This window comes from Durio zibethinus, chromosome 19 (genome assembly GCF_047325235.1).
Source record: "Durio zibethinus cultivar Kanyao isolate XHJ-2024 chromosome 19, ASM4732523v1, whole genome shotgun sequence".
NCBI classification, from domain to species: domain Eukaryota; kingdom Viridiplantae; phylum Streptophyta; class Magnoliopsida; order Malvales; family Malvaceae; genus Durio; species Durio zibethinus.
Window position 1 is genome coordinate 22,093,003 of NC_143180.1, and position 15,012 is coordinate 22,108,014.

Below are 15,012 nucleotides of genomic sequence, written 5' to 3' on the forward strand. Positions count from 1 at the left end.
TTGAAGGGATTTCAGGAGATTATGCCCAAAGGTCTTATAAATCAACCCTGATACCAAGAGACATCTTATTTCGAGGATTAGGAACTTACCTGACAAGTTTCTTCTCAAACTTGCAAAGTCTTTTTATATCTGTCTTTTTCATGTGGGATGTTGGAACACCCCTGCTTCTTGAATTTGTACACTATACTTTCCTGAAAGTAGTGTATGCTATGCAAATGCATATGAATTTCAATGCATGCTGTGCAAATGTTGGTCAATTAATTCCTGTTCAATGTATGGTACTCAAGTTTCTCAAGCTCTTTTTTCTTTCTTGGGTGTCAAGCCCTTTGATTCCTCAAGGATCCAATTGTACTGCTCTTCTAAGATCGAACCAGTGTAGCTCTTAATTGTCCTTTCCACTCACATTCTTTCCTTGTTCTGTTTTTCAATACTCTGGAATAAACTTCATCAATCGATCATCCCTTGACCATCACTCAATGAATTTCTCAGCACTAGCAAATTTCAAAACAAATTTCATCCACCATTACTGGGTCCTTGTCTCAGCATCAATAATTCCAAAACAGACTTTGTCTACTGATTGTCTTCATCATTCAATCATATCTTGCAAGTCATATCGATCAATTCATCACTTTTCAAGATTTGCCCCATCATCTCTTTTAGGTTTCTATCATTTCTTCATCATCTTAGATTTCTTTTCAAATGAATGTAAGATTCTTTTAAGCACATATTCATTCATTCATTATCATTTCAAATTTTGACAAATACAATGCAATCAAGCATTTTCTCAATTCATTCTAAGGGTGTAACAATAAGAGGACAGAAAGTGAATTATGGTAAAGATAATCAATGGAGATCTATTTTGGTAGAAAATAAATGGGAAAGGAAATAAATTGGATGTCATTGAGGTAAATGGTATGTCCAAATGATGAATATTTAGACAATTTTCAACATTAATCTCGGATTCTTTTTCAAAAACTCATTCATTTACTGTTGAAGTCATCTTGGGCTTGGCGAACTCTGCCCCAGTCTTTAAGGGATCTTCAGATGTCTTTGATCTTTCATTCATGTGAGCCATTTGACCTGAATCTTTTTTTTTTGTTTTTTTTTTGTTTTTTTTTTTTTGGGTACCAAAATCACCCTTTCAGGTTTTCAATTTGGATCTCTTTTTTTCATTTTCTCATTTTTTCCTTCTTTTTTTTTTCATTTTTTCATTTTTTTTTTTTTCATTTTTTTTTTCATCATCTTTTTTTTCATCCATTGTTGATATCTTTCATACGTCCAACTTTAGAGCATGATTTCATTGCTTTCTCGTGAGCATACCTTCATTCAACATATGATCATTCAAGTTGAGTATTCACACTTGATCTAAATGGACTTTTCAAGGTTGTAATGTAGGCCAAGGTGAAGGGTCATAAAAAAAATGGATAGAATAGGCTCAAAATATGTATTAAAAAGGTTCAAAACCAAAGGATCATTTGATACAACTTGGCATTTTGCCCCCACATCGTTTCACTACTTTTCTCTTTCCTCACACAAAGGATTCTCATTACTTTGCCCCAAGTCATGTGTGGCATTTTTTTTGCTTTTCTTTCTCTTTTCATTTTTGAGACCTTTTGTGGTGTTTTTTTTTTTCTTTTTTTTTTTTTTTTTTTTTTTCAAAATTTACCCTCCAGTGTAGAGGGTGATCCTTGGTTAGGGTTCTTCCAAAAAAAAAAAAAAATGATAAGCTCAAAGGGGTAACAATAAATGGTTTTTCAAATGGTAAAAGAAAGATGGCCATTTTTCATCTCAATTGTGAATACCTTTCTTGAACATCATCTATTGAACAAAGCTCATGAACTTGTATAAAAGATTGCACACCTTCAAGACATATCTCTTTCTCTTCTGGTGATAGCTTACTTTTGCTCAAATCATCTTCTCATATTAAATGTGGATGAGTTCTCAAAATTAAATCCCAGAATTATTGTTATAATTGTCTAAATATTCATCATCTGAAATTTAAGAATGGGAATGTAAAGTTATGAAAGGTAACAGGGCATGGAGTAATGGTCAAATGAAAGAAAAAAATGTAATGAAATGCATTGACTTGCCTTTATTAAAATGATAACAAGTAAAGTCATATTGCAAAAAGAAATCCAACATTACTTGAAAAGAAATCTTAAAGTGACAAAAAAAACCTTCAACCCGCCTTATCTCCATTAAAAATTAGCCCCCTATATGATCAGGTGAAGAAATCCCCATTGACATCTTGCCCCTCAATTCATTGTGACTCTCCGGACCCTTTCTGTTCTTGACTTTCACTCCGGGCACTGACATTGGATGTTGTTGCTTTTTCTTGATCAAAACTTACCATTCCATCATTGATCAACCGTTGCACCTTATACTTTAAAGCAGTGCAATTTTCAGTAGAATGGCCAGTAATTCCATAGTGATAGTCGCAGTGGGCTGTAGGATCATACCACTTTGGGTAGGGTGGTTTAAGAGGTTCCACATGGCTGGGGGCAATCAAGTGGCTATTATAAAGCTCTCGATATAACTCTGTATAAGTCATAGGGATTGGATCAAATACAGGTTTTTCTTGAGCAGTCCGTTGTTCTCGCGAGCCACTGGTTAGGTTAGTAGGGCGGATTTGGGTTCTTACAGGAGCTTGAATGTTAAGGCGATAAGTGGATGAATAAGATGGTTGAGGAGCTAGCTGGTATGGGTAGGATGAGGCATTGTTCACAGCAGGATAGTATGGAGAGTAGCCTTGGGATGGATAGGGTTGATAACCCCTGAATTGTTGTCTATCAAAGCTCACAGCTTGAGCTTCAGCTTCTTTCTTTTCTGATACCTTCTTGGTTTCTCCTCCTTTCAATTTGCCATTTTTTATGGCACTTTCAATAATTTCTCCAGAGATCACCATGTCAGCAAAATTCTTTGTTGCATTCCCTATCATCTTTTCATAATAGGGAGGTTTCAAAGTGCTGACAAACAGCACTGTGGTCTCTTTTTCTGTCAGAGGGGGTTGTACCTGTGAAGCTATATCTCTCCATCTCTGGGCGTACTCTTTAAAAGACTCGTTTGACTTTTTCTCCAGATTCTGCAAAGACAAACGATCAGGAGCCAAATCGATGATGTGTCGATATTGACTGATGAAGTCATGTGCCATATCACTCCAAGAGCGAATACGAGTCCTATCCAACTGAACATACCATCTGGCGGCAGAGCCAGTAAGACTGTCCTGAAAAACATGCATCAAGAGTTTTTCATCATGTGCATGAGCTGCCATCTTTCTGCAATACATGGTGATGTGGGTTTTGGGGCACTTTGTACCGTCATATTTTTCAAATTTCGGTACTTTGAACTTATAGGGGATAACCACATCAGGGACTAGGCAGAGCCCAGCAGCATCTACTGACCCATAAAAGCTAAATCCTTCCACAGCCCGTAGCCTCTGCTCTAGCATGCTAATCTTGGAACTCTCCTCAGCTTCCACTTTCATCTTTTCTTTTTCCTTCTCCTTTAAGGCATCTAGGTCAGGAATTGGTTCTGCTGCCTTTTCAGTGAAGACAGGATTTATATAGCTGTTATACTGCCCTGGGTTGAAGGATGATGGCATTCCGGGATATGCAAAGTGTTGTGGCGGGACCTCTTGAGCAGACTGGGCTTGAGGTGGGCCAAAACCTGAGGGGTATAAAGGGTCAGCCATTTCTTGTAATGGGGGAATTTGCTGGCTTGTATTTCCTTCAACTCCTTTCCCCTTATTCATGCTATTTAGAGCCTCCAGAATCTTGCTTAGCTCACTTTCAATCTTCTCTTGTGCTTTTTCTAGCTTTTCAAATCTATGAGAACTTTCTTCCTCCATTTGCCTTGCTCTGGATCTTGTGTTGTATGGATGAGCAGGGTTCTCACTAGATGGAGCTATCCTTGATCCTTGAGTACCATACTTATGATTAGAAATGTCATGCTATGGTTTATGTATGATACTTTGATGCATGAATGAAATGTACATTTTTCTAAATGAAATCTAATATGGTATGGATGCAAATGATTGTGTTACAACATGATCATGAAAGTAATGCGGATGCATACAATCAGACAAACAACATAGTTAGTTTCATGAATGAAATGAAAGTGATGCTGATGCATAACATTACAAAAAATAATACACAAAGTTAAGCAATCAAAATGATTAGATAAACACCTTTTTTGTGTCCTAATTTCAGGGTATATCTATCATTGGGTAGAAAGGGCTCTATCCTAGGGTTAGGCACTCTTAAGGTTCACTACATGTGGTTTTAAAGTCAGAGTCTAAAGGTCCTCAAATTGTTCCTTACATCCTTGTCCATCACAGACTAGTAAGGCACCCTAATCCTCACCCATTACAGGCTACAAGCGGAAAAGGTTCAATTTGAGTGGGAGTATTTCGCTAGCCACTGCGGAGGCATTAGACCTCACGAAAGCAATAGGTACTTTACTCCCTCCTAGAGGGACGGAGCTCGGGTGTAGAGCTCATGTTATGCACATGCACATGAATGACATAATTAACAAGGTAAATAAAACATGAATGAATAATACACATATATACAAAAATGGTTCAATTTTATTAGGCTTTTGGATAACACAAATTATTTGCTGGCCTGACTCTCAAATTCCCCAGTGGAGTCGCCAAGCTGTCATAACGTCTAGATCCGGGGATCTATCGCTAGACATTGACTTAAGGGAGTCGCCACCAATCTTTTTTATCTAGGTGCGATTGGCCACCTAAAGAATCTGCCCTTTTAGGGAACACCTAAGCTTGAGGGTCCCTAAAAGAATAGGTTCAGGTCTGCTAACCAGAACAAAGTTCGGGAGTTCGGTTACGTGTGAGGAAGGTTGTAGCACCCTCACAACGCCCATCAAAAGATGGTACCAGCTTAAATTTGTGTTATCCAAAAGCCTTAAAATTTTACCAAGTAATTAGTTGTTGGAAATGATTCTCAATTGACTCTAATACTTTTAGCAGAAAATTGAGAAAATTCCCTCACCTCAGGAGTATGCAAGAAAAACTACTGTTTCACTTGCAGGGGCTCCGTCGTCGGATTTATTAAAGAAAAAAACAAAATCATCCAATTAATTATTGGAAATTATTCTCAATTAACTCTAATACTTTTAGCAGAAAATTGAGAAAATTCCCTCACCTCAAGAGTATGCAAGAAAAACTACTGTTTCACTTGCAGAGGCTCCGTCGTCGGATTAATTAAAGAAAAAAAAAATCAAAATCAGCAAAGTAATTAATTATCAGAAATTATTCTCAATTGACTCTAATACTTTTAGCAGAAAATTGAGAAAATTCCCTCACCTCAGGAGTATGCAAGAAAAACTACTGTTTTTACTTGTAGAGGCTCCGTCGTCGGATTGATTAAAGAAAAAAGAAAAAAAAATCAAGATCAAAATCAAAGTCAAATAAAAAAAATTCAAAAAAATTCAAAAAAAAAAAAAAAAAAAAAAACCTGGAGCGGCTCGGCTATCGGCTCGGCTCGGCTCGGCTCAAGGAAGAAAAAACGGCTCGGAGGAGCGGCTTGGGAAGACCGGCTCGGCTCGGCTCGGCTCGGAGGGGGGCTGGGCACGCGCGGGTCAGAATCGGGTCGACGCTCGGGTCGGGTCGGGTTCGGCAAAACGCGCGGATCCTCTTATTAACTTAAAGCCAAAACGACGTCGTTTTGGGAGGGTATAAAAGGCACTAACCTCTGTTTTTCGGCAGATCGCTCTCCCCCTCTCTCTCTCTTCTTCTTTTTTCCTCTCCCTTCTCTCTAAAAAACCGAAGAACTCCGGTGGAAGATTCACCGGATTCTGGAAATTTTCGCCGGAATCTGGGTTTTTTCGCCGGAAGTTGGCCGGAAATTTGACGGTTTCTGGGATTCTTCGCCGGTTTCTGGGATTCTTCGCCGGAAACTGGGCAGGTCGCCGGAAACTTCAATGTTGGCCGGAATTTTGGCCGGAAACTTCAAGATTGGCCGGAAAATTCAACCGGAAACTGGAATTTTCCAGAAATTCCCAGAAAAAAAATTTTGAAAAATCCCCAAAAAATTTCTGATAATTTCTGGAACTCTCCTAAACCTTTTCCTAGCCTTCTATACTCTTTCCTACGCCTTTGCTTCTCAAATCAGTAGCTCTAGCTTACTGTTTTTTGTCTGTTTGAACTGTTCTAGGAGGTGCTTTATATAGGGATTGATCAGGAGTTTCTGATCAATCCCAACTCCTCCTTGGATGGGGATTCAGTCTTTGAATCCAATTGGACTCTTTAGATTGAATCCCCACTCCCAGTAGGATTCTTCAGCTTCAATCTCAACCTTCCAAAAAAAATCAAATAAATATAAAAAAATAATAGATAATTAGAACAGATAAATAAAAAGATATTATAGTAAAAAAAATATCTGATAATCAGGAAAAAATCAGAACAGATAATTTAAAAAAAAATAATAATAAAATAAGATAAACCCAAGTATATATTACAAAAAAAAAAATAATAATAATAATAAATATATAACTATATACATATAAATCTAATCTAATAAAAAAATAAATAAATATATACATAATAATAATAATAATAAAATACATAAAATACAAAAGAAGAAAAAGAAGAAAGAAGAAAAAAAAAAAATACAGGATTGAATTGGACCTTACCCGTTTGGGCCAAGCCCAATTGATCTGGGCCCGGACCCAATTGGGTGTCTACAGATAGGATTATAGAAGGCATCTACTAACAATAAACACCAACAATAATTCCCTCATAAATATTTTTTGAATATATTATAGGCACCTTGAAAATATTGCCACATAAATTCTAACACCATTATTGAAAGCATTTATCCAAGAAAGACACCTTTAATAATTCCTATCACAGTTTGTAGTTAATTACTGAAGGCAGTTGCAAAAAACAACGCTTTTAATAATTTCTCTAAAAAAATTTTCTCAGATTATTAAAAGCATCTTTTATTATGACACACCTCAATATACCACGATGGTAATGAAAGGTGTTTATTAGAAAAGGTGCCTTTAATATACCTTTAAACTTAGTAATCATTACTAAAGGCGTTTGTTAATAATAGACGCCTTCAAAATTTTCCCACTAAATATTTTGGGAATTATTAAAAGCATTTTTTATTGTAAAATACTTTCTATATACCGTCACATAAATTTTAATACCATTATTGAAGGCCTATATTTAAGATAGATGCCTTTAATAATTCCTATCACAGTTTGTATACAATTACTGAAGGTAATTTTAGAAAACAACATCTTTAATAATTTTCCTAAAAAATTTTTTTTGAATTATTGAAGGCGTTTTTTATTATAAAGCGTCTTCAATATACCATGATGTTAATGGAAGGTGTTTATTAGAAAAGGTGCCTTCAATATACCTTTAAACTTAGTAATCCATTACTGAAGGCATTTGTTAATAACAAACGCCTTCAAAATTTTCTCACTAAATAGTTTGAGAATTATTAAAGGCATCTTTTATTGTAAAATGTCTTCTATATATCGCTACACAAATTGTAACACTATTATTGAAGGCGTATATTTAAGATAGATGCCTTTAACAATTCTTATCACAGTTTATATATAATTACTGAAGGCAGTTTTGGCAAACAACACCTTCAATAATTTTCCTAAAAAAAATTTTTCAGATTATTAAAGGCATCTTTTATTATAAAACACCTTCAATATATCACAATGGTAATGGAAGGCGTTTATTAGAAAAGGCACCTTCAATATACCTTTAAACTTAGTAATCCATTATTGCAGGCATTTGTTAATAACAAACGCCTTCAAAAATTTTCCACTAAATATTTTAGGAATTATTAAAGGTGTCTTCTATTGTAAAATGCTTTCTATATACTGCCACACAAATTCTAACACTGTTATTGAAGGCGTATATCCAAGAAAGATGCCTTTAATAATTCTTTTCACAGTTTGTAGTTAATTACTGAAGGCGGTTACAGAAAACAATGCCTTCAATAATTTCCCTACAAAAATTTTCTCGGATTATTAAAGGTGTCTTTTATTATGACATGCCTTCAATATACCACGATGGTAATGAAAGGCATTTATTAGAAGAAGCACTTTCAATATACGTTTAAACTTAGTAATCCATTACTGAAAGCATTTGTTAATAATATATGCCTTCAAAATTTTCCCACTAAATATTTTGGTAGTTATTAAAGGTGTCTTTTACCGTAAAATACCTTCTATATACCACCACACAAATTGTAACACTATTATTGAAGGCGTATATTTAAGATAGATGCCTTTAATAATTTTTATCATAGTTTGTATATAATTACTGAATGCGATTTCAAATAACAACGCCTTTAATAATTTCCCTAAAAAAATTTTTTTCGGATTATTAAAGGCGTCTTTTATTATAAACCACCTTCAATAATTTGTTATAAACTTTGGAAATCCATAATTATTGAAGCCAATTTTTTACTAAAAATGCCTTTTATAATTTTTAAGAAATAGAAAAGGCATTTTTTTAATAAAAATGCCTTTAATAAGTTGGTTGAACAATTTTAAAGGCTTATAATTAAAGGCATCTTTTTGTAAAAAACATTTTCAATAATCTCTAATAAAATTTTAAGGTAATTATTGAAGGCGTTATTCCATGGAAATGCCTTTAATGATTAATTTTATATTCATTTCCTTGCCTTGAACATAGAATTTGCAGAGGTCTGGCACATAGAATGATTAAAAGCTGTGTTATTCACCTAAACAAACTAAACCCTTAAACACATTTCTAGTAGACCATTGCTTTCTTTCTCCCATTCCTCACCATCGACCTTCCACAAATCACCGATGCAAACTTCTATTTTAACTGGTAAGTCCTTTTTTTTTTAGTTTGCGTATTATTTACCCTTCAATAGAGAATTTTTGTTTTTTCAATTCCTTAATATTGACATATGCGTTTTTATATTTTCATTAACATCACCGTCAATACAGTTATCCAAGATTCTATTCATATTGCAAATATATTATTTCTATGTAGTATGCATTAAAATTATGGTTTGTTGAACCTTGTTGACTGATATTGTATTACCGAATGGTATTGTATGATATTGGAGGTCTAAATAATATTTCATGCTGAATGGCTTGCTGAAACTTATTGTCTGATATTATTTTGCTGAATGGGTTTGAATGAGGGCTGAATGGTATTTCTGAGTGGTTTGCTGAAGGGTGTGTATGAGCACATTGCTGAATGGTGTGCTAAATGCTATTTTTGTACATAGTATGGTATTGGTTGTATTAAATTAAGTACAATGATCAATTTAAATGGTCATATTATATAATTCGTATAATTATGATCAATATTACAGGTAATATGGACTCCAAACAACATCATTCTCTTTCTAATAAACATGCAAAAGAAAGAAGTGTAGGCCAAAAAAGAAAGGGAAAGGGCCCAAATAAATAAATCAAAGTGACTGACAAAAAAATTCATGTTGACTTCAATCAAAATGGGCAATCTATGTCGGAAGGAGATACCAAGATGGCTACTCATATTGGAGCCATCGTCTGTCAAAGGATTTCAATTACATACACCAATTGACAACAAGTTCCTGATGATCTAAAGAATGAGATATGGCAGTCCGTTGTAATATGTTTATATAACTATTTTGTAAAATTTGTTATATGGTCATTTAATTGAAATTCAATGTGTTGATACTATTTGTGTTAACTTATTTAAGAACAGTTCGACATCCCAATTGAGTGTAAAAAGATTATGTTGCAATCTGTTAGGAAAGGTTTTAGAGACTTTAAAAGCATATTGACAATCCAATATATTTTATCGATGGCTGGTGAATATGATGTTTTGGTTGTTCCACCTACAGCATATACAGATGTCATAAATGTTGAAGATTGGACAAATTTTGTTCAATATCAGCTTTTAGAAGATTTTTTGGTATGCAAACCCATTACCAAATTAGTCCAAGTTTATAAGTCTTTATGTAATATAGCTTTTGATCTTCATATGTGATTGACGTAATTTCTTGATTTTTTAGAAAATCAAAGAACAACATCGGGACATTCGGGCCAAACAACAATATCACCATCGGATAGCAAGAAAAGGATATGCAACTGTGAAGTATGAGCTTGTATATATTCGCACACTTGTTTTATACTCATTAATGAATATTTATGAACATTAATTTCATACATTTTGATTCTTTTATTGTGGTAATTTAATAGGAATCGGTGAGCTTAAACATAAAAGTTTCCAGATGGGATGTCTAGAAACAAGGACATCTACGAAATGATGGATCCTTTATAGATAAAACAACCGAGGAAATGACAAAAAAGATTGTATGTATAACTACTTTTTTGATATAATGTATGATTGGCATTATGGTTGTATGCATGAATGTATACTAGCTTGTGTAGATTTATTCTAATAGCCTAACTTATTATTGTCTTTCAGGATGATTATCTGCTAAAGTAAAATCTGGTGAACTAGTAACCCAGTATGGTGAAGATCCTTTGTCTTTAGTATTAGGCACTAAAAAAAGGCTTGGTCAAGTTCGTAAGGTTGGTAAATTTGTCTTACCATTAACTTATTTTTGTAGACAACCAAAAATCCCATAAATAAGAAATGCACAATATAAAGCAATAATTAAGCAACAACGGTAACAAATTAATGACCAAGAGCAATACCTTAATGACCAATAGCAAAAACTCGCTGCTTTGGAGTCCATGTTGGTAGCAATACAGCAAGTAATGCCAATACCCCAGCCTAATAGCATTGTCCCCGTACGAAAAGCTTTCGTTGTAAGTAAGGAAGTCATCCCATCATCCGCTACCACCCAAGAAGTATGATATTGTTTATAATTTGAATATTAATTTGTTTATTATATTGATTGATTTGGTTTTAATACTTATATTTCATTAAATATTGTAAAAGGATGTTCAGACTCAAAGTCTGACCCTTGCCTAGGCTTTCATGGATGAGTTAACAAAATATTTGCTGAAGAATTGTACCGACGAAAACTTCATATCCATTAAGTCTGAGGAAGACTTATTTGATAAACAATACGTGAAAGATTTTTGTGAAATGGATGAATTATCAACTGCTGAAAATCATTACTTATATGAGCTTAGCTTATAAATACAAATATGCACATTCAATATGTAGTAAGTTAGTATCAGGGTGTGTCATAACGTCTAGATCCGAAGATCTATCGCTAGACATTGACTTAAGGGAGTCGCCAACAATCTTTTTTATTTAGGTGCGATTGGCCACCTAAAGAATCTATCCTTTCAGGGGACACCTAAGTTTAAGGGTCCCTAAAAGAATAGGTTCAGGTCTACTAACCAGAACAGGGTTCAGGAGTTCGGTTACGTGTGAGGAAGGTTATAGCACCCTCACAACGCCCATCAAAAGATAGTACCAGCTGAAATTTATGTTATCCAATGAGCCTTAAAATTTTACCAAGTAATTAGTTATTGGAAATTATTCTCAATTAACTCTAATACTTTTAGCAGAAAATTGAGAAAATTCCCTCACCTCAAGAGTATGCAAGGAAAACTATTATTTCACTTACAGAGGCTCCATCGTCGGATTATTTAAAGAAAAATCAAAATCAAAATCAAAATAAAAAGAAAGAAAAGAATGATTGTTTTTGTACAGGGAAAATTGATACTTTCAACTTTTCCCCAAAAATATTCTTTTGAAGCTTTAATTTCGAGGAAAATTGATACTTTCAACTTTTCCTCAAAAATATATTTTTTTGAAAATTTATTTTTTAAGAAAAATTGATACTTTCAACTTTTTCTCAAAAATCCTTTTTAAAAAATTTATTTTTAAGAAAAATTGATACTTTCAACTTTTCCCCAAAAATATTTTTTTTTATTTAAAGAAAATAGAATAATAAAACAAAATAAAAGTGAAAATAAAAAAAATAAAAAGAAAAGTAAATAAAAATAAAAATAAAAATAAAATAAAGATAAAAATAATATTAAATAAACCCAATCTAATAAATAAATAAATAAATTAAAAAAAAAAAAAAAACTGGAGCGGCTCGGAGTACGGCTCGGCTCAGCTCGACTCAAGGAAGAGAAAACGGCTATGAGAAACGGCTTGGAACCTCAGCTTGGCTATCGGCTCAGAGGGGGAGAGACGTGCGGGTCAGGAAACGGGTCGACGCTCGGGTCGGGTCGGATCTCGGCAAAACACGCGGATCCTCTAGGTTATTTAAGGCAAAAACGACGTCATTTTGAGAAGGTATATAAGGCTCTTCCCTCTGTTTTTTGACAAAAAGCTCTTCCCTTCTCTCTCTCTTCTTTCTTTTTCCTCTCGCTTCTCTCTAAACGGTCGAAGAACTCCAATTGAATATTCACCAGATTCTGAGATTTTTCACCGAAATCTAAGTTTTTCGTCAGTAGTTCACCGGAAGTTCATCGAAAAGTTGGTCGGTTTCTGGATCCTTCATCGAAAACTGGGCAGCTCGTCGAAAACTTCAAAGTTGGCCAGAATCTTCACCGAAAAATGCAACTTTCACCGAAAAATTCAACCGAAATCTAAAATTTTTCAGAAATTTCCAAAAAAAAAATCACCAAAAATTTTCAAAAAATTTTTGCTAACTCCCAGTACACTTCTAAACATTTTCTTAGCCTTCTATACTCTTCTATATGCCTTTTTTCTCTCAAATCAGTAGCTTTTTGCTCACTAGTTTTCTATCTATGTATTGCTTCTATTCCGGAGGGTCCTTTTTATAGGGATTGATCAGGAGTTTCTGATCAATCCCAATTCCTCTTTGGATGGGGATTCAATCTTTGAATACAATCTGGATTCTGATTGAATCCCCATTCTCAATAAGATTCTTCAACAGAATTCAATCCTAGCCTTCCAAAATAAAAATCAGATAAAAAAATAATAGATAATTAGAAAAATAATAATAAGATAAATCAACAATAATATTATAAGATAAATAAAATAATAATAATAATAATAATAATAATAATAATAATAATAACAGATAAATAAATATATAATTAGATAAATAAAAATACATATAAAATAAAAAATAAAAGGAAAAAAGGAAAAAAATAAAATAAATATATATATATTAATAAATAGTAATAATAAATAATAAATACATAGGATATAAAGGAAAATATATACATAAAATATAAAATAAAAATAACAAAAATATAAAATAAAATTGGGCTTACCCATTTGGACCAGGTCCAATTGATCCGGGCTCAGACCAAATTGGGTGTCTACAGCTGCCCCTCTTTGCACATTTTCTGTGAAACAGAAATTGCGCAAAGACGTAGACACCCAATCAAGACTCAATTCAACATTTTCATTTTTTGTTTTTGTTTTTTTTTTGTTTGTTTTTTTGTTTTTGACTAAAGCTCCTCTAAGCAGAGGCTCAACGACTTTGAAAAACATAAATGGCTCCTCTAATCAGAGGCTCAATGACTTTGGAAAATAAATTGCTCCTCTAAACAAAGGCACCACGACTTTGGAAAGTAAATTGCTCCTTTAAACAGAGGCAACGAAACTTTGGGAAAGTAAATTGCTCCTCTAAACAGAGGCACCACGACTTTGGAAAGTAAATTGCTCATCTAAACAGAGGCAATGAAACTTTGGAAAAGTAAATTGCTCCCTAAACAGAGGTACCATGACTTTGGAAAGTAAATTGCTCCTCTAAATAGATGCACCACGACTTTGAAAAATAAATTGCTCCTCTAAACAGAGGCAACGAAACTTTGGAAAATAAATTACTCATTGACAATCATGTCCAAAGGAGTTGAAAGTTGTGTTTGAAGGAATTTTAGGAGATTATGCCCAAAGGTCTTATAAATCACCCTGATACCAAAAGACATCCTATTTTAAGGATTAGGAACTTACATGACAAGCTTTTTCTTTTTCAATTTTGCAAAATATCTTCATATTTGTCTTCTCTATGTGGGATGTTGGAACACCCTTACTTCTTGAATTTATACACTATACTTTTATGAAAATAGTGTATGCTATGCAATGCATATGAATTTCATTACATGCTATGCAAATGTTGGCCAATAAATTCCTATTCAATGTATGGTACTCAAATTTCTCAAGCTCTTTTCTTAGGCATCAAGCCCTTTGATTCTTCAGAGATCCAATTACACTGCTCTTCTAAGATCAAAGCAGTGTAGCTCTTAATTATTTTTTTCCACTCATATTCTTCCTTGTTCAGTTTCTCAATACTTTGGAATAAGCTTCATCAATCGATCATCACTTGACTATCATTCAATGAATTTTTCAGCACTAATAAATTTCAAAACAAGTTTCATCCACCATCACTGGGTCATTGCTCATAGGTGTCTCAGCATTAACCATTCCAAAACAAACTTTGTCCACTGATTGTTCTCATCATTCAATCATAACTTGCAAGTCATATCGACCAATTCATCCTTGTACTCATCACTTGGTTATATCACTTTTCAAGATTTGTCCCATTATATTCTTCATTTGATCACATCATATATCTTTTCAAATCATCTCTTTTAGGTTTCTACCATTTCTTCATTTTGTTACCACCATCATCTTAGATTTCTTTTCAAATAAATGTAAGATTCTTTTTAACTCATATTCATTCATTCACTATCATTTCAAATCTTGACAAATACAATGCAATCAAGCATTTTCTCAATTCATTCTAGGGGTGTAACAATAAGAGAACACAAGGTGAATTATGGTAAAGATAATCAATGAAGATCTATTTTGGTACAAAACAAATGGGAAAGGAAATAAATTAGATACATGTCATTGGGATGAATGGTATGTCCAAATGATGAATATTCAGACAATTTTCAATATTAATCTAGGATTCCCTTTTTTTTAAAAACTCATTCCATTTACTGTTGAAGTTATCTTGAGCTTGGCGAACTTTGCCCCAGTCTTTGAGGGATCTTCAAATGTCTTTGATCTTCCATTCATGTGAGCCATTTGACCTGGATCTTTCTCTACCAAAATCACCCTTTCAAGTTTTCAATTTGAGT